This window comes from Giraffa tippelskirchi, chromosome 8 (genome assembly GCF_054371585.1).
Source record: "Giraffa tippelskirchi isolate mGirTip1 chromosome 8, T2T-mGirTip1v1.2.pri, whole genome shotgun sequence".
NCBI classification, from domain to species: Eukaryota; Metazoa; Chordata; class Mammalia; order Artiodactyla; family Giraffidae; genus Giraffa; species Giraffa tippelskirchi.
Genome location: NC_137282.1, coordinates 74,886,435 through 74,908,086, shown reverse-complemented (window position 1 = coordinate 74,908,086; position 21,652 = coordinate 74,886,435). Strand labels below are relative to the sequence as shown.

General features: G+C 39.9%; 1 protein-coding gene across 1 annotated transcript in view; it reads left to right on the top strand.

Moving 5' to 3' along the window:
* Nucleotides 1–21,652, top strand: part of CSMD1 (CUB and Sushi multiple domains 1) — a 1,578,457-nt gene that overhangs the window by 976,267 nt on the left and 580,538 nt on the right. The gene's annotated exons all lie outside the window — the stretch shown is intronic.

Here is a 21,652-nt window from a genome sequence, read left to right as displayed (position 1 = left end):
TCCCTGGGTTGGGAAGATACCCAGGAGAAGGGAATGGCAACCCACTCCAGTATTCTTGCTTGGAGAATCTCATGGACAGAGTAGCCTGGTGGGCTATAGTCCATGGGGTCACAAAGACTCAGACACGACTTAGCAACTAAACTAACACCAGCCATATAGTATATTTTGTATAATACGTATTGACTGTAATATATATGTTTATGAAAGTAGAAAGCGAAAGTTGTGTCTGACTCTTTGTAACCCCATGGACTGTAGCTCACCAGGCTCCTCTATCCATGGATTCTCCAAGCAAGAATACTTGAGTGGGTTGCCATTCCCTTCTCTTGGGGATCTTCCCAACCCAGGAATTGAACCCGGGTCTCCTGCATTGCAGGCGGATTCTTTACCATCTGAACCACAGGAGAAACCCGTATTTGTGTATATAATACACACACACACACACACACACACACACACACATACATATGTATATATACGAATGGAAATAATGCATACATTATCATATATGTATAATATTTATACAAATAATATTTGCATATATACAGATTATACATTTATTTACAAACATGTATTACATTATACAAATAATACATAGGTCTGTGGATCTGTCTAGGTTGAGAAGTCCCGCACTGGGTGGACCCGGGCTTTATTCCTGCCTCCTGGGTCCTGAGTGTAGTTACAAAGAGGGAGTTCCAGGCAGCCAGGCTTTGCAGCTCCTGTTAAAGAGACTCCTGTCTTCTGGGACTGCCTGTGTCCCAGGATTTCTGGTCTCACCTCATCATGTCAGAAATTCATTAGGCATTTATGTTTCTTATTTACCTTAATGCAAGCTTATCTGCACATATTGCTTATGTCCTGAGACTTGACTGCAGTGAGCTCTGCCCAGGACAGGACAGTCAGGGCACTTTGCAGGGGGAGCTTTGCAGAGGTGCACACATCTATTGGTCTGTCACTCATATGATGGTTGTGTGGCAGTGGCAGCCGGAGCCCTGATGGTGGGGAGGGAAATGCTGGTCTCATGGTTTCAGTCTAGCCCAGAATCCGTCCCTGGGTCTGCCTTCCTTTACAAGCAGAAGATGCACTGGGAATTTTACATGAGCCTAAGGGCTAGTATCGTCTCAGGAATCTCGGCGTGGCTTATGGAGGCATCAGAAGTGTTTCATAACAGAGATAAAATCGTGTTTTTTTTTTTTTTTAAAGGATTTCCTCCCTGTCCTGTGCTTCTTCATTTTGTACTGCAATAAAATTGTTTACCCAAATGACCAACTTACTGTCTACTCTAAGGAGTGTCTGCACATCCTGCCAAACAAAGCAGAGTCACATGGAGCCACTTAATAATAATACAGTTGCGTTGCGAATCTGTGGGCTTCCAGAAGAACCAGATCTTCGTCCTGCTTCTGAGATCTGCTCGGTCTGAAGTCATTACTGGAGGCAGTGAATGAAATGCCCCCACTGGGGTTCTGGGTTCTATTGTTAGCAACTCATTGTTTCTCCATCTGGAGGAGAGAGCTAGTAATTGCTAGCACTTACTACCCTGGATTTGTGCGGGGATTAATGACTCACACAGAAGAATCCAAATGTAAAGTCTGAAAGAGGCAATTTACTCCAGCAAAGCAATTACCCATTCCGTGTTAAATGTGCAATTCTGAGAAGCAGTCCGTCTGCAATAGCCAGGTCCACAGGCCTGGGGAGGCCGATTAATGACCACTTTTAAGGTCACAATTCACACACACACACACACACACACACACACACACACACACACACACAACTGAAGGAACGTGAAAACAAAACAAGGAATTTTCAAAAGTGATACAAGTTTCACAAAGCTTATTTAACGTATGATGGTGTTGTCTTTCTTTTCCTTCGCGGACAAGGATGGATCAAGCAAACCATGGTTAATGGTAAAGAGAAAGCCAGAGAGCACATGCATTTTCTAAAATTAGTTTGGAATGTGGTTTGGGGTCTCCAATACAGGCCTCACGTCCAGCAACACCCTGGAAGGACTCACAGGACTCAGAAAAGCCACTCCACACACAGTTATGGTTTATTTCAGAAAACAGAGTGGATCATGGTCAGAACAGGGAAAGGACGCTGGGGCGGAGTCCAGGGGAGACCGGGAGCCTGCCCGCAATGTCCTCATCCAGGGGAGCTGTGGTCTCCAAGCAATGACCTGTGACGACACGCCTGCAGTAGTGCCAGCTGGGGGAGCTCACGAGCCTTGGGGCACAGGGGTATGATTGGGGTTGGTCATGGGGCATGTCTCTCCATAGTCTCTAGCCCCTGCGGAGCTCCAGCTGCCCTGGGCTCCCACCATCACTACGTTGAAGCATAGCCTCCCTGCTCTTGTCCAAAGGCCCCTGGATCATCAAAGGCAGTCTTATTTATCAGGCAGGGCTTAAGGATGGATCTTTTACTATGCAGATGGGAACACCCCAGACATGCTGCCTCCACTGAACTGGGGCTAAAGCCAGAGGAAAACTGTAGAAATGTTTTTGGTGAGGGACACACATATTCATCATCATATTTTATACTGAAGCCTCTTGAGATGGAATGATTCAATTCTAAGTATTTTAAATGTGTAGAGAGTTCTGAATGAATGTATCTGTTCCCTTTCTTTCTGTGCTCTTTCACCACGTGGTATTTTAATTCATGTAGCTGTTTGTGTGCTCTGGGTCAAGTAGGTCCTGGAGAAATAGGATCTGGTGGTTATACCACGATGCTACATGGTTGCTGTAAGCGGAGTAAATGCCTCACATGAGGTTTTCATTTTTATTTTAAGGGTAATTGAAGTTTTTCAAATGGATATACAGTATTTTTATCCAAGTTAGGAAAATTTACACCTTTAACATTTGGCTCAGATGGTAAAGAATCAATCTGCAGTGTGGGAGACTCAGGTTTGATCCCTGGGTGGGGAAGATCCCCTGGGCTAGGAAATGGCAATCCACCCCAGTATTCTTGCCTGGAGAATTTCATAGACAGAGGAGCCTACCAGGCTACAGTCCATGCGGTCACAAAGAGTCGGACACAACTGAATGACTAGCACCAACTAACACCAATTAGGAAATATCCATACACCTTTTCAAGGTGAGAATGGTTATCAATGTCTAAGAATGAATATGATTTCCATGTGAAGGGACAACCAATGCCATTCTCCACTTTATTTTGATCCTATTACATTGTTTTTTTTTATTATGAATTGGGAACAGGCTTAGATTTATAGATGTCAAATTTTATTTGCATCATACAGAGGGAAGAAACACCCATTCACTGTCAAGTGTCACCTAGTTTTCCATTTTGTCTGTCTGAAAGAAAGTATGGCATCGCCGATGACACTTTTTAAGCAATGTGTCTCTGCGTCTCTCTACCTGCTGGACTTCAAGGCTATAGGTATAAACATGCATTGGGGTGGCATTTTTCACTGTCATTATAATTTGTATGATACTTTACATACACTTTCTAAGTTATGTTTTATGAGAAATGTTCTTTATAAGTTGTTTTCAAGAATGTATTAATCTGTAATTTCTTAAGCTGATGACATGCTGTTATCCTTTGCCCTGAGTTTTGCTAACCAGTTTAGCCAAGAGTACACAATGGTCATAGCAAACACCCTCTTCCAACAACACAAGACACAACTCTACACATGGACATCACCAGATGGTCAGTACCAAAATGAAACTGATTATGTTCTTTGCAGCTGAAGATGGAGAAGCTCTATCAGCAAAAAGAAGACCTGGAGCTGACTGTGGCTCAGATCATGAACCTCCTTATTGCAAAATTCAGGCTTAAACTGAAGAAAGTAGGGAAAACCACTAGATCATTCAGGCATTACCTAAATCAAATCCCTTATGATTATACACTGGAGGTGACAAATAGATTCAAGAGATCTGGTAGACAGAGTGCCTGAAGAACAACGGAAGGGGGTTTGTAACTTTGTACAGGAGGCGATGACAAAAATCATCCCAAAGAAAAAGAAATGCAAGAAGTCAAAGTTGTTGTCTGAGGAGGCCTTACAAATAGCTGAGAAAAGAAGAGGAGCAAAAGGCAAAGGAGAAAAGGAAAGATATACCCATTTAAACACAGAGTCTCAGAGAATAGCAAGGAGTGATAAGAAAGTCTTTTTAAGGGACAGTGCAAAGAAATAGAGGAAAACAATAGAATGGAAAAGACTAGAGATCACTTCAAGAAAATTGGAGATACCAAGGGAACATTTACAACCTCAGATACGCAGATAACACCACTTTAATGGCAGAAAGTAAAGAAGAACCAAAGTGCCTCTTGGTGAAGGTGAAAGAAGAGAATGAAAAAAGCTGGCTTAAAACTCATCATTCAAAAACTAAGATCATGGTATCGGTCCCATCACTTTATGGCAAATAGATGGGGAAAAAGTGGAAACAGTAACAAATTTTATTATCTTGGGCTCCAAAATCACTGCAGACAGTGACTGCAGCCATGAAACTAAAAAACACTTACTCCTTGGAAGGAAAACTATGGCAAATCTCATCAGAGTATTGAAAAGCAGAGACATCACTTTTCTGACAAAGGTCCCTATAGTCAAAGCTATGCTTTCTCCAGTAATCATATACAGATGTGAGAATTGGACCATAAAGAAGACTCATTGCTGGATAACTGATGCTTTCGAACTGTGGTGCTGGAGAAGACTCTTGAGAGTCCCCTGGCCTGCAAGAAGATCAAACCAGTCAATCCTAAAAGAAATCCAACTTGAGTCTCATTGGAAGGACTGATGCTGAAGCTGAAGCTCCAATACTTTGGCCGCGTGATAGAAAGAGCTGACTCAATGGAAAAGACCCTGATGCTGGGAAAGGCTGAGGGCTGGAGGAGAAGAGGGCGACAGAGGATGAGATGGTTGGATGGCATCACTGACTCAATGGACAAGAGTTTGAGCAAACCTGGGAGATGGTGAAGATCAGGGAAACCTGGTGTGCTGCAGTTTATGGTGTCACAAAGAGGTCACAAAGGGGTCATGACTTAGCAACTGCACAACAACAATTTCTTTAGTAATAGAAAATTAGAAGAAGATGGGAAAAATATAAGCAACTATTAAACAAATTAGTGGTTTGGCACAACGGGGCACAGGGTTTAAAACTGAATGGAAGACGAGCCTGGCAGACTATGGTCCATAGGGTCACAAAGAGTCGGAAATGACTGAAATGACTTCGCACACACCAGATAATAGGATATTCACTAAGAAAAGATAGCGCTGGCGTTTGAAAGAGCACACTTATCAAAGATTTTTTTCTTCCTTTTAAAGTAAAATTTGTACTTCTGAAATGATAATTGCACTTTTTAAAGCCTCTTGCTTCATTTCATCATCTGCACCTCTCTGAGAGCTTCCTCCTTGAAACGGGTTACTGTGGAGCAGTGCAGTCACTAAGGAAGGAGGACATTAGACGGAGCTCTCTTTGTGCCCTAAAAGGGAAAGCAGAGAGGGGTGCGGAGGAGTGACAGGAGCCTTGATCTTACCTGTGTTTCTTGCCTCTTTAATTGAAATCACTTCCAGGACTAAATATCCTGGAAATGAGTCATTTGCATTACAATCATTTTAGTTATTTTTTAAAAGAAATTCCGAGAGATTAGAATCAACTGAATGTATTGAAAAGAGGCATCATCCTGCTTGCCCTAATCCATCTGCAACCCCCATCAGAGGATGAGAGTTAATCACTGCAGCTTGACTGAGATATATCTAAAAGTTTCTGGTACTCCTTCTTGTTGTTTGTAATTGCTAAGTCATGTCCTACTCTCTGCAACCCCATGAACTGCAGCCCGCTAGTCTCCTCTGTCCATAGGATTCTCCAGTCAAGAATACTGGAGCAAGTTGCTGTTTCCTTCTCCAGGGGATCTTCTCAACTCAGGGATAGAACACAAGTCTCTTGCACTGCAGGTGGATTCTTTACCATTGATCCATCAGGAAAGCCCTTTTGGTATTCTCTTTCACTAAAATAATCTCTTATTAAGATGGAAATACCCCAGGAGCAGTCTTTAGTTTGGTTCCAGTAACTCAGTGAGGATAAATAGGGAGTGAAATGGCACCCCACTCCAGTACTCTTGCCTGGAAAATCCCATGGACAGAGGAGCCTGGTAGGCTACAGTCTATGGGGTCGCTAAGAGTCGGACAGGACTGAGCAACTTCACTTCCACTTTTCCCTTTCATGCACTGGAGAAGGAAATGGCAACCCACGCCAGTATTCTTGCCTGGAGAATCCCAGGGACGGGGGAGCATGGTCGGCTGCCGTCTATGGGGTCGCACAGAGTCAGACACAACTGAAGCGACTTAGCAGCAGTCAGGAATGAAGTCCAAGGAGCAAAGTGGGGCTCGAACTGATGAGATGAAAGATGCCTCCAGCCAGCCCTGATGACCTAGGTCTTGACCTTTTCGTGATAAAATGGTTATATCACCACACACATAAAAGCTAGCCCTGCATATCATAGCCTTTACAAATCACCTGAGTACCTTTCATCTTGGGATATTTATTTGCATTTCTGTTAGATTAGTTTTCTGTACTGAGAACTTTAAAGAAAAACCTTGCTACGTTTCTCCTGGCGATGATGAAAACAGTAACAAGATCTGAAGAAGAAATACTTGCATTCTTATATAAAAAATGACAACATGGACGGTGCGTTCACTCACAGCGGTAGAATCTACATTCTGTCTCTAAGTGTGTGGTCTGTAACTTTAGGGTGACTGAGACGCAGTCTGAAGGGGCAGGAAGAGGCATCTCGCTGTGAGGGGTCACAGTTTTGGCCTACCCTAGATGAGGCCAGGTTATCTCTGGGGGACAATTCAAGTTTTAAAGAGGGGCTAAGTTTTAAAGATAGGTCAGTTACTTAACTGTTAGTGTCTAAGGCAGAAAAACCTCAACTTTCTTTAAGATAAATCCTTTGAGAGTTTTGTGTTCTCAGGAGCTGTAACTGGCACATTTTTTTATTTTTTTGGACTGTTAACCTCCTCCCTCCACCTGAGGTCTTTCTTTATTCAACTCGTACTGAATTTGCTAAAATCACTAATAACCTCCAGTGTTGACAAATCAGTGAATATGTTTTAACTTCCTGGTTACTTGGCTTCTTAACATTGTTTCAAACCACTTTCATCTGGGAAATTCTCTTACTTTGGCTTCCGCATGGTATGGCCTGCCTCCTTACCTGCTCCTCCTCAGTTCCTTGGTTGTTCAATCTGCCTGTTCTTGACATCAAGATGTTTAAACCACTCCAGACGCAGGTGGAGGCTGGCTTCTTGAATTTCTCTCATCAGTCATCAGTTAACGTATATTGTTTTCCTACTGTGTACTAGTCTCTGTACAGATTCTGGGGATAGGCTAATGAATAAGATAGAAAATGATCTACCAAAAGGGGCTTACATTATGTAAGAAGGGGTCCTGAAGAAATAACTGGTATACATTCTGATAGTGTTAGTTGCTTTCAAGAAAGTAAAATGAACAGTAAGGCAGAGAAGACGCTTGAGAGTCCCTTGAACTGCAAAGAGATCCAACCAGTCCATCCTAAAGGAAATCATATTTGAATATTCATTGGAAGGGCTGATACTGAAGCTGAAGCTCCAATACTTTGGCCATCTGATGCAAAGAGCCAACTCATTGGAAAGGACCCTGATGCTGGGAAAGATTGAAGGCAGGAGGAGAAGGGGACGACAGAGGATGAGATGGTTGGATGGCATCACCGACTCGATGGACATGAGATTGAGGAAACTCTAGAAGATAGTGGAACCCAGAGGAAGCTGGCGTGTTGCAGTCCATGGGGTCACAAAGAGTTGGATACAGCTTAGAACAGCAGCAACTAGAATAGAGAACAGTGTGGACAGGCTGCTGGTTTAGTTAAGGTGTTCACAGAAGGCTCCTCAGGGGAGACCTAGGGCTTATCTCCTTGTGCCAAGAAGGCAATAATAAAGATGTGGCTGAAGGGTATTTTAGGCAGAAGGACATGCACATGCCAGGAAACATGCTTGAATTGTTCCAGGGCGAGACGGTGATCAACTCTCATTCAAGGTCTATCAGTGGTGCCCTTGATTGTCAGTATCACCTGTGTGACAAGTCCCGTGCTTCTGTAAAATGGTATGTCTCCCGATCCAGCAGACTAGCTGACCTGCCCACTGGGCTTGTCTGTTGGCAGCTTCAGTGTAACAGTTCAAAAACGGACTGTTTCCCCTTCCGAGCTTAATCCCTTCTCCTCTTGCTTTCCACACCCCTGAAATGATACGTTCCTTGCGACAGATAACTCCCTGTGTCCTAGGCCTTCTGACCTAACCAGCCACAAAGTCACTTCTATTTCATCTCCAGCACAGTGAGACTCTGTAGACTGCGCTCCATCTCCCAGTCGCCTGCAGGCCCAGGCCCCCATCATCATTTATGTGGACAGCGTAGACAGCCTCCTTCCTCTCTCTGCCCAGTCCTCTGGTGTAAGTCAGACCTTCTCACCTGAGCATCTTCTGTGGTTTCCTATTTGGTTATCACTTCCTCTTGAGCTGCACTGAGATGGGTGACTGGGCCTTCTTTTCTCGGTTCTGTATCTTCCCGTCCAAGAAGCTTGACTTCTGTGTTTTACTGACCAGGGGGCTTATTCTGTTCACCCTGCCCTTAGCTCACTCCACTCACCGTTTAAGTTCCAGCAGAGGCCAGTACCACCCCCACCCTAGATCTGGTCTTCGCTCCCCTCTATCCATTACTTGCTCATGCCATTCTGTTCTCTTCTCCATAGCACCTTTCAGTTTGTGGCAGCGACTGATGCTCTAGGGTTTTATTGTCTGATGCCTTCTCTGTGAGGTCTTCTCCCTAAATCTCCTGGAAGCTAACCCAGAGGTTCCCTGCACTGGGTGTTCAATCAATGCTTTGCTGAGTGGATAGTGAATAACTAAATGGGATTGGCTGCAATTAACTTGCTGTTTCTATTTCCAAGTGTTATTTCCATGGTGATTTTGATTACTCAAAATATCAAAAAATCATTTGAATTGTCTGCTTCTTATGAATAAAAAATGCAGAGTTTGTTCAAAAAAATATGTTAACATCTATTGTGGGCTTTTAAATGTATCACAATAGCACTGCAAGAAACTAGTGTAAATACTGTGAAAACAAAATTTCAAATCCACTTACTTCTAAGTTGAAAGGCGCAATTTCCAATACAACCAGTGTGTTTGAGAGTCACAAAGCCCTGTGTTTTTGAATGACAGTTCCAAATTTGTATCTCTTAGCCTTTGCTTGCACTACGCAAGTCATCTTTCTTTTTTTCTTTCTCTTTCTTTTTTTTTTTTACTTTATGAAAGCTGCATGTTGCTTTCAGTAGAATATCATTTTACCTGCATTCTTTCTGTGTCTATCATGGGATATTTTCCATTTCCTTAGTCTTTTATAAAATAAACTTGTGTTATAACAACCCTCAATGAAATTTCACTGAGGATGGGAATCACAGAGACAGACTCATGGAATATTAGAGTTGAAAGAAAACACAGAAATAATTTAGCCCAAGGAGTTGACAGCAAAAAAGGGAGAGGAGCAAATACTGGTAGAAGTATTCTTTTTATTAAGAATTGCTTGGCATACCGCAAAGCTAAGACGTTAAATCCTCACAATAATGCTTCATGGTAGATATTTCAGGTGAGAAGATGGAGGTTGACAAAGGCTCAACAGCAAGCCTGCCCAAGGTCCCACTGGCATTAAAGCATCTGTGTTTGACCCCAGTTCTACCACCCACCACACCTTGAAAGTCACTTAACCTTTTTGGACTTTACTCTCCAGAATGAAAAGTGAAGGACTTAGCTACATTTTTTTAAATTATTCATCACTAAATTTTTGTGATTTTTCTAAAACAAATCTTCCATCTTATTTTTCAGTTTACACCCTGTAAAAATGCCTACTTTCCCTTTTTTTAATCCCAAATTATGTTTCTTTCAGCATGAGAGATGTTGCCAAATTAGCCTAAATGCTATTTTTTTCACCATTTACCATTTGTAAGAAAATGTAAAATATTGATTCAGTGTACTCCTGTGGCATTTAATATTTAAGAAAGTGAAAAATCCAAAGTTCAAAGAAAACATTTCAAAGTCAATACTTTTGACTAACTATATACAGAGCTTTCTTGACTATGGGGTTATGTCCTGATAAACTCATCATAAATTGAGAATATGGTTAAGTAGAAATGCATTTGGTGCACCTAACCTATTGAACATTGTGGCTTTAACCCAGCCTACCTTCAACATGCCCCGGACACTAGCCTTGGGTAAAATCATCCAAAACAAAGCTTATTTTCCAGTGAAGTGTTGAATGTGTGTGCTAAGTCACTTCAGTCATGTCTGACTCTTTGCGATCCCATGGACTGTAGCCCACCAGGATCCATGGGAGCCTCCAGGCAAGAATACCAGAGCAGGTTGCCATTTCCTCCTTCCAGGGGAATATTTTCAACCCAGGGCTGGAACCCACATCTCTTATATCTCCTGCATTGGCAGGCAGGCTAGCACCACCCGGAAGCCCATGCCATTTGTTGGAAAGGGTACTTAGAGAGAAAAACAGAACAGCTGCTGGGTCCAGGCTTTCTAAGTATATGGGCAGTTGACCCTCATGATTCCGTGGCTGACTGGAAACTGAAGCTGCTGCCACCAACAAGCATCACGAGAGATGAACTGACCACACGTTAACCAATGCATATCTCTTCCACACCACTATAAAGTCAAAAAAATTTAAGTCAAATCAGTTGTGAGTTGGAGACCATCTGTAGTTCATATATATTTTAGGTTTCAGATTATCAGTACATGTAACTAAACACATACACATATACATACACATAACGAAAAAGAGATCTGAATGTCACGTGGCATGTATACATTAAATAAATGAGACTACTTCTCAGAGGGGAGTGGGGGGGCGGGGATGGATACATGTATACGTATGACTGAGTACCTTCGCTGTTCACCTGAAGCTAACACAACATTATCTGTTAACCTGCTATGTCATTGCTGTTCAGTCGCTAAGTCACATCGAATTCTGCAGCCCCATGGACTTCAGCACACCAGGCTCCTCTGTCCTCCACTGTCTCCCGAAGTTTGCTCAAATTCATGTTTACTTAGTAAATCGACTATACTCCAGTACAAAATAAAAAGTTTTTTAAAAAAAGAATCTATAGTGGAAAAGAATCTAATTTGAATCACTTTTCTCTATACCTGAAATGAACATAACAGTGTAAATCAACTATACTTCAATGTTTTGGTTTTTTTTTTTTGGAAATGAATAATCTCAGTCAAACGCATTTTCACGGTTTGACGTCTGCCTCAGTTCTGGACTTGGGTTCTCTGTATTTCACAGTCCTCCATGCCTTTGCTCACATGTTCCCCTGCCTGGTGCCCCCTCTCCCCACTGCCCTCTCCACTTCTCCCTACAGAGCAGGATCCATCTACCCCTTAAGACTATCAAGTCTTTCCAGCAAAGGTTAGAGCTACTGTCTTTCCTTTCCTCTCCGCTTCTTAATCCTTCCATCAGTCTCTCTTTTTCTTCTTTCCTTCTGGGACCTCCTACTTTACTTCTTTCTCCTCCTTTTAATTATTTTTTTTTCTTTCATTTTTTAAAGGCTATTTTCTAGAGCAGTTGTAGGGGTACAACTAAACCGAGAGGGAGGCACAGAGGTTTTCCATATATACCTGTCCCCACGCAGGCACAGCTATCCCCACTATCATTACCCCCAGCAGACGGTGCATTTGTGGCCGAGGACGAACCTACCTGGACACATTGCCATCACCCAAAGTCTGTAGTTCACCAGGGTTCATGCCTGGTGGTGTACATTCTGTGAGGTTGGACAAGTGTATGGCAGCATGTACCCACCACGACAGCATCACACAGAGCAGCTTCACTGCCCTAAAAGCCCATTCAGTGCCTCTCCAACACGCTGACCCCTGGCAATTATGTATCTTCCACTGTCTCCAAAATGATTTGAAGCTGTGTGTGTTTTCAAATGACCATCAATATTCTGTAAGAAATGTTTTATAGTAGTCAAAAAAATCACTGCTGTGTCTTAATTTCACATTTGCAAAACATCTGAATAAGGTTCAGAGTGAAATTACACGTAAAAATTTCTGAGATAATGAGAATTTTAGGAGTGACTGAACCAGTTTGATTTGCTGATATATTAATGCTAAACTCTGGGTTTCAAAAAAATTATCAATCAGAGAATTTAACAGTTCTGCCCTCCTAGAATTCATAAAGACATTCTAAGCATCCTCTTATTCTATAGTATTACTGTAAACACACATTAGTAATGTTGTATAATATATTATAAAAATATATGATACACAAACCATTTGTATTAAATATTAATTAAATATTGTCAGTATTTATATATTTAACTATTTTATATAAGCAAATAACAGTTATTAATATATATTTGGTTGAATATTTACATCTATTTAATATTTATTTAAATTAATTTAAATTTTAAAATACTAACATGAATACATATATAAGGATAAGTGAAAACTAAATATATGCATAAAATGTATGATACATGCTAATATCATTTACATTTACTGTATTAGTCAGTATTTACTTAAATACAAGCTTCTAAAATCACTTATAAACTACTACGAGAAAGAAACTTTCTATGGGTGCTCATTACTAGATAATTAATATTTCCTATTTTTTAAATCTAGTCATTGACAAATAAGGTTTTACAGTTTAAATGTATTACCTTTAAAATAAAACATTTAAATACCTGTATTTAAATGTAAATATAAACTAATTTTATATATGCTTATATCTGTATGTATATAGTCCTGCAATCAATATATATATATATATAGATAGATAGATAAATATATATAGTCCTGTAATCAATTATACTGTACATTGACTTTGAGCTTTTTCCCCCTTTTCTCTCATATTTCAGAGTTATTATGCTAGTATTTTAGATCCTATGCAAAATAGCAATATTAATTGGCCTGGTCACATGCTGTCTTTCCTTTTAGAAGACCAGGAATGGTTAGGTATCCTATAAGAATATCTCTGAGTAGGCCCTAAACATTATTTATGAGTCCTAAGTCCAGAGTGCTTACATTTTCACAAAGAGACCAGTGCAGAAGCGACAGGCAGGAGACCTCAGGCTAAGGCAGCTCACTCCTCAGGTGATGGTCACTCTGCATCTGTAGGGGCCAGTGGAGGTCTGAGACAGCTCCTCTGGGTGCTGCCAGGATGCATCATAGTAAACATCTCGGAGGATGCTGTGGAATTGTACAGAGATGAAGACCACTCTCAGGGATCTTATAAAAACTTCAGTGCTGTTAATTTGTACCAATTTTGTATTAGCACATTCTTATATTTATTTTTATTTGAATAGCAAACAAACACCTTGGTTTAACTTGAAAATACATAAAGGAAATAATCCCTCTCTGAATATTTATTGGCTGCCATAGTGATTGTAGCAGTTGGAGGATAGTTATTAATATTATATCACATATAAGAAATTTACTTGGTCTTCCCTTTGTCAGAAAAGCCATTAATTAAAAGAAATGATAAATGTTCAATGTTATAGAGAAATAAAAGCTTAACAGTGAGAGAATTTGGACTATTTAAGATTATCTGGGGCATCAGATCCTTACAGGTGGTGGTAGGAATAAGATTAGAAAGACAGAAGGTTTTGAATGCTGGCCAAATGGACTATACTTACTGTACAATAGAAAGCAGTTAAACATTGCTTGGAAGAGCTTGTCAATAATGCATTTATTATATTAGCATTATGATATAAAAATAAATTACAGTAAACTAAGAGTTTAAGACAATGGCGTAACAGGAAATAAGAGAACTCAGGTAAGATCAAGATATAAAATTATAATAGTGGGTATTCAATTTCTAGTGTTTTAAAAGTGAAAGAATTAAAGTATGCAATGATGAAAGAGAGAGAGAGCCCAGGTAAAAATGTCTGATATTGGTTAAATTAAACACCTTGAAAATACAGCATAGATGCTCACAGATAAAGCCAGTTGTATGTGGGTGTTTCACTCAGATCGGTTCAGTTCAGTTCAGTCGCTCAGTCATGTCCGACTGTTTGCAACCCCATGGACTGCAGCACGCCAGGCCTCCCTGTCCATCACCAACTCCCAGAGTTTACATAAACTCATGTCCATTGAGTCAGTGATGCCATCCAACCATCTCATCCTCTGTCATCCCCTTCTCCTCCTGCCCTCAATCTTTCCCCAAATCAGGGTCTTTTCCAATGAATCAGCTCTTTGCATCAGGTGGCCAAAGTATTGGAGTTTCAGCTTCAACATCAGTCCTTCCAATTACCATCCAGGATTGATCTCCTTTAGGATGGACTGGTTGGATTTCCTTTCAGTCCAAGGGACTCTCAAGAGTCTTCTCCAACACCACAGTTCAAAAGCATCAATTCTTCGGCGCTCAGCTTTCTTTATAGTCCAAATCTCACATCCATACATGACTACTGGAAAAACCATAACCTTGACTACATGGACTTTTGTTGGCAAAGTAATGTCTCTGCTTTTCAATATGCTATCTATGTTGGTCATAACCTTCCTTCCAAGGAGTAAGCATCTTTTAATTTCATGGCTGCAATCACCATCTGCAGTGATTTTGGAGCCCAAAAAATAAAGTCTGACACTGTTTCCCCATCTATTTCCCATGAAGTGTTGAGACCAGATGCCATGATCTTTGTTTTCTGAATGTTGAGCTTTAAGCCAATATTTTTCACTCTTCTCTTTCATTTTCATCAAGAGGCTCTTTAGTTCTTCTTCATTTCTGCTATAAGGGTGGTGTCATGTGCATATCTGAGGTTATTGATACTTTTCCTTGCAATCTTGATTCCAGCTTGTGCTTCATCCAAGCCAGTATTTCTCATGATGTACTCTGCATATAAGTTAAATAAACAGGGTGACAATATACAGCCTTGATGTACCACTTTTCATATTTGGAACCAGTCTGTTGTTCCATGTCTAGTTCTAACTGTTGCTTCCTAACCTGCATACAGATATCTCAAAAGGCAGGTCAGGTGGTCTGGTATTCCCATCTCTTTCAGAATTTTCCACAGTTTGTTGTGATCCACACAGTCAAAGGCTTTGGCATAGTCAATAAAGCAGAAATAGATGGTTTTCTGGAACTCCCTTGCTTTTTCAATGATCCAGCAGATGTTGGCAATTTGGTCTCTGGTTCCTCTTCCTTTTCTAAATCCAACTGGAACATTGGAAGTTCACAGTTCATGTATTGTTGAAACCTGGCTTGGAGAATTTTGAGCGTTACTTTACTAGCGTGTGAGATGAGTGCACTTGTGCAGTAGTTTGAGCATTCTTTGGCATTGCCTTTCTTTGGGATTGGAATGAAAACTGACCTTTTCCAGTCCTGTGGCCACTGCTGAGTTTTCCAATTTTGCTGGCATATTGAGTGCAGCACTTTAAAAGCATCATCTTTTAGGATTTGAAACAGCTCAACTGGAATTCCATCACTTCCACTAGCTTTGTTCGTAGTGATGCTTTCTAAGGCTCACTTGACTTCACATTCCAGGATGCCTGGCTCTAGGTAAGTGATCACACCATCGTGATTATCTGGGTCGTGAAGATCTTTTTTGTACAGTTCTTCTGTGTATTCTTGCCACCTCTTCTTAATATCTTTTGCTTCTGTTAGGTCCATACCATTTCTGTCCTTTATTGAGCCCATCTTTGCATGAAATGTTCCCTTGGCATCTCTAATTTTCTTGAAGAGATCTCTAGTCTTTCCCATTCTATTGTTTTCCTCTATTTCTTTGCAGTGATCACTGAGGAAGGATAAGAAAAGATCACTTTTCTTATCTCTCCTTGCTATTCTTTGGAACTCTGCATTCAAATGGGTATGTCTTTACTTTTCTCCTTTGCTTTTGCCTCTTTTCTTTTCACAGCTATTTGTAAGGCCCTCTCATACAGCCATTTTGCTTTTTGCATTTCTTTTCCTTGGGGATGGTCTTGATTCTTGTCTCCTGCACAATGTCACGAACCTCCATCCATAGTTCATCAGGCACTCTTTCTATCAGATCTAGTCACTTAAATCTCTTTCTTACTTCCACTTTGTAATCGTTAGGAATTGATTTAGGTCATACTTGAATGGTCTAGTGGTTTTCCCTACTTCCTTCAATTTAAGTCTGAATTGGGCAATAAGGAGTTCATGATCTGAGCCATAGTCAGCTCCTGGTCTTGTTTTTGCTGACTGTATAAAGCTTCTCCATCTTTGGCTGCAAAGAGTATAATCAATCTGAGTTCGGTGTTGACCATCTGGTTATGTCCATGTGTAGAGTCTTCTCTTATGTTGTTGGAAGAGAGTGTTTTCTATGACCAGTGCTTTTTCTTGGCAAAACTTTATTAGCTTTTGCCCTGCTTGATTCTGTACTCCAAGGCCAAATTTGTCTGTTACTCCAGGTGTTTCTTGACTTCCTACTTTTGTATTCCAGTCCACTATAATGAAAAGGACATCTTTTTGGGGTGTTAGTTCTAGAAAGTCTTGTAGGTCTTCATAGAACCATTCAACTTCAGTTTCTTCAGCATTACTGGTTGGGGCATAGACTTGGGTTACTGTGATATTAAATGGTTTGCCTTGGAAAATAACAGAGATCATTCTGTCGTTTTTGAAATCGTATACAAGTACTGCATTTCGTACTCATTTGTTGACTATGATGGCTACTCCATTTCTTCTATGGGATTTTTGCCCGCAGTAGTAGATATAATGGTCATCTGAGTTAAATTCGCCCATTCCAGTCCATTTTAATTCACTGATTCCTAAAATGTTGACGTTCACTCTTGCCATCTCCTGTTCAAACACTTCCAATTTGCCTTGATTCATGGACCTAACATTCCAGGTTCCTATGCAATATTGCTCTTTACAGCATCAGACCTTGCTTCCACCACCAGTCACATCCACACTGGGTGTAGTTTTTGCTTTGGCTCCGTCTCTTCATTCTTTCTGGAGTTATTTCTCCACTGATCTCCAGTAGCATATTGGGCACCTACTGAACTGGGGAGTTCATCCTTCAGTGTCCTATCTTTTTGCCTTTTCATACTGGTCATGGGTGTTTCACTATCCATCCATTAATCTGAGGTCCAAAATACTATAGATCAAAGCAATGTGTGTTTGACAGCTTATTTCTGTGTAAACTATACATTTGAAACCCTAATGTTGTGATACTAAGAATCTGTTATGAAAATGTCAGCAGTTCTTGTTTCACCTATTTCTATGTTGTTGTTCAGTCACTCAATCGTGCCTGAATCTTTGTGACCACGTGGACACAAAGTCACGTCCAAATCTTTGTGTCCTTCACCATCTCCCGGAGTTGCTCAAACTCATGTCTGTTGAGTCAGTGATGCCATCCAACCATCTCGTCCTCTGTTGTCCTCTTGTTCTCCTGCCTTCAATCTTTCCCAGCATCACTATCTTTTCCAATGAGTTGGCTCTTTACAACAGGTGGCCAAAGTATTGGAGCTTCAGCTTCAGCATCAGTCCTTCCAATGAATATTCAGGATTGATTTCCTTTAGGATTGACTAGTTTCATCGCCTTGCAGCCCAAGGGACTCTCAAGAGTCTTCTCCAACACCACAGTTCAAAAGCATCTGTTCTTCGGTGCTCAGCCTTCTTTGCAGTCCAACTCTCCAACATCCATACATGACTACTTGAAAAACCATAGGTTTGACTACACGGACTTTTGTTGGCAAAGGAATGTCTCTGCTTTTTAATCCACTGTCTAGATTTGTCATAGCTTTTTTTCCAAGGAACAAGTGTCTTTTAATTTCATGGCTGCAGTCAGCATCTGCAGTGATTTTGGAGCCCCCCAAAATAAAAATCTGCCACTGTTTCCATTGTTTCCCCATCTATTTGCCATGAAGTGATGGGACCGGATGCCATGATCTGGGTTTTTTGAATGTTGAGTTTTAAGCCAGCTCTTTCACTCTCTTATTTCACCATCATCAAGAAGCTCTTAGTTTCATGAAGCTTGTCAGTATACGCTTATCATTCTGGGATCAAAACTGACAGCTGGTAGAGACTGTGCTTATATTCAGTAGAAAGAGAAAAATATCAAAAATTCTATTATGCATATGAAAATGTCCCATGTGATGCCGTTTAAGTGAAAACAACCCTGTTATAGCTAAATGAAGGAAATTACTACAGTACTGAAATATTGTTGAAATGAACATTTAATCAAGGTATTGGCTTTTGAGGAAAGAGTAATACAGATGCTCCATTCTTACTGTGATAAATCAAAAAAGGGAAATGCCTTAAAAAGTAGGTGTTGCTTTTTATTGCAGTAAAGCCTGAGTCCATTAAATGTTGAAGGAACAAATGTCAGTGTTGGCTTATTCAAACTGATTATAGCAGAAAATCCTGAGGTTCATAGTATCCCCCAAACACACATGCCTAGCATGGGGTTTTTGACATCTAAAGGTCATTGATACAGTGGAGATATTTCAACTAGAATGTGTTTTGTGTAACAAGGTTCCTGATTGTTATGCAACTAGAAACATATGTCACCTCTCTGAAAGTTTAAAATGGTTAGAATTAGTCTCAAAATTAATCCAGCTGAAATATGTCTTTAGGTCTCTAAAGAAATAAATATCAACAATAAAAATATGCTATAAAAAGTCATAGGAGCAACATCACTAAAAAGTGTGAGTCTTAAATGACTTCTATTTTGGATTAGTAATCCAAAGATGTATTAATATAAACTAAATTTTAACTTTGAAAAATGGCCTCTTATGTGAAGATTTAATATTCCAGTCAATTTATTGTTCTAGTGCTCTGAAGGTGGCTAATGGTCTCATGTGGAAAGCCTGTGAATCTGGTCATTTTTACTTCAAGAAAATTGCCACCAGATGGCATTTGAACTAAACCCTCATGGTTGGGACCATCTGGCTTCCCATGTGTATGCTTGACTGGGAGATAACGGATGAATACACCTTTTTCCTTTACTTTTTGGTTCATTTTTAATATAAAAGGAATTTTATTATTAAGAATTTAAAGATTGTTTTTAAAAGCCTCACTTTAATTTACAAAGGCCTTTAATATATACTATCTTATTAGCTTACTGGAGCAAATGTAAGAAAAGAAACCTGGATCTATAATCAATTGAGTGGTAACTCTGTTTTCAGTTCTTTCTTGGAAAATGGGTTTGACATTATCTCTTCATGGAATGGTTGTAAAGATTCAGTTTAAAATGTGTATAAATGATACTTGTAGTTTCTAGCCAAGATTAAATTGGTTTTAATTTAATCTTAAGTAAGGTTTAATTTTACATTATCATCATCATCATTCTTAGTACTTTATTTTAAATACTTCTGATTGTTTCACTAATGTAAATCTTGTCTCAGCCAGTTTATTTGCTTATGATCTCCTTTTTTATAGAAGTAATTTGTGTATACTTCTTTTGTGTTGATTGTTTCCTTTACTAGGGCACCAGTCTAGCTATATGATTTGTTCAAAAAACAAATTTTTGTTGAATTTGAATTGACCATCACAAGACATGTTCTCAAAGGCCAGGATAATTTTCACTACCGAACCAAACTTGTGTCCACTCACCCATATTCGGTAAAGCCAAAATATTGACACTGTGTTGTGGTGAAGGAAAGTGTAGCATTTATTGCTGGTGCCAAGCAAGGAGTCCTGACAGCTAGTGCTTAAAAGACCTGAACTCCCCAAAGTCTTTCATGAAAAGGTTTTTGAAGACAGGGTGAGGGTAGGGGGGTTGCTGGGTGTGTGATCAACTTATGGACGTTCTTCTGGTGGGTTGATGGTGAGGTAACTGGGAGTCAGCATCGTCAGCCTCCTGCTTCCAACCAGTATGTGTGTGGGGGCAGCATGCAGTTAACCCCCTCCACCTGGCGGGTGGGGCTGTCAGTATCCTCAAAGCAGCTCAAAGGACATGACTCCAAATGCTACCATATCTTAGGAGGAACTGAAGGTCCTTGACTTTGTTTAATGATTGAAGTATTATTATTTTGTCTTGTTTGACTGTTTTTCTTTCTTCCTACATTTTCTCACTTCTCTAATTTAGTTTATTATTTCGAACCTGGGGAAGACTTAAGAGGCTCAAGTCTTTTACGGACAAGAAGAAGACAGAGGATGTGGGGGGAATCTGTCCTGGGAAGGCTCTGTAGGGTCCGGTTCGGTTACAATTTAATAGGAAAAGCATGCTCCTTACTGCTCTACATACCTCATAGGAACCTTGTGAGGGTCTAATGAGATAGCATAAAAGCCAACATGCTTTGAAAGAGTCATTTGATTATGTATACGGTAATATAATTTCCACATTTTAAATTTAAATTCATTCAAAGTCTTTTACAAACTATCTGATTTCTATCTGTTCATCCACGTGTATAATTTTACATCTTACATTACTATTAGTTAATGATGGGTCATGAAACTACCTATTGAATATTCCAGTTTTGATTTTAAATTCTAAGGTTTTGACTAAAGTTTCATATATTTGTTAGTATCTATGGCATGTGTCCTATGATGCTTGGTGAGATATAATTTGACAAAATTAGAGTTAAAATGATGGTAAGCCCAGTAATTCCTCTCTTTTGAAAATGTTTCTCTGAGGCATCAGGATCCTGCTTGAAGCAGATATATCACCATCACTCTTTGCAACTTTAAGCCTCAGTTTTGAGAGATGTTAATTGTTGATGATGCTGATGGAATAGGTAGTTGAGTTTGAGGGACTCACTGTTTTCTTGTACATAATCTGTCACCATGGATTTCTATCATGATCCTGTTACAAGCCTATCTCTGTTTCAGAAAAGCAACCGTATTTTACATTTATCTCTCATCACTTTTTTGTTATCTTCTGCCATCTGCAAACTATTCAGAGTTACCTATTTTATTCACTACTCTCGAAGAATTCCAATTAAATACTCTTTTTTTGAATAAGTAAGCAGCTTTGACATTATCTTTAAAAAAGGTCCAGAATATTTTGAGTTGATTTGTGTGGGTTCCTTCAATTTGTCATTAACTTTTTTTACTACTATTCCATGTGAGGAAAAACAGAGAAGATATAGAGGTAGACCTTTCTAAGCCTTTAAGTTGTTGATAGCTCAGTTGGTAAAGAATCTGTCTGAAATGCTGGAGACCCCAATTCAATTTGTGGGTTGGGAAGATCCCCTGGAGAAGGGAAAGGCTGTCCACTCCAGTGTTCTGGCCTGGAGAATTCCATGGACTGTATAGTCATGGGGTAACAAAGAGTCAGACACGACTGAGCGACTTTCACTTTCACGTTACTTTCACTTTAGACCAGTGTGATAAGCTACAATAGTGAAGTAAGAACCGTGCTAATGTGGACTACTTCCTCTATAAACAATGATGGCCTCCTCAAGAGGAGGATGACTTCATCTGACACAGTAATAACTGTTTTACTTGAGCAAATGTGGGAATTATATAGCTGATGATGGCAGAAAAAATACGATGAAAGTTAAATTCTTTATTGAGATTTGAAAATTTATTAAAGCTAGAATACTTTTAGAAAATAAATTTTAGAGATATATTTGTAAACCACTGACTACAGATTGAAAAACCTGTACTGTAACAAGATGGTACCAAGAGTTACAAATTTGAAATTCAAACATGATAAGGTCCAGAGTGAAAAAGAGATGATCACTACTAGCTAACAGGAAGATCTTCCCAGAAGCATT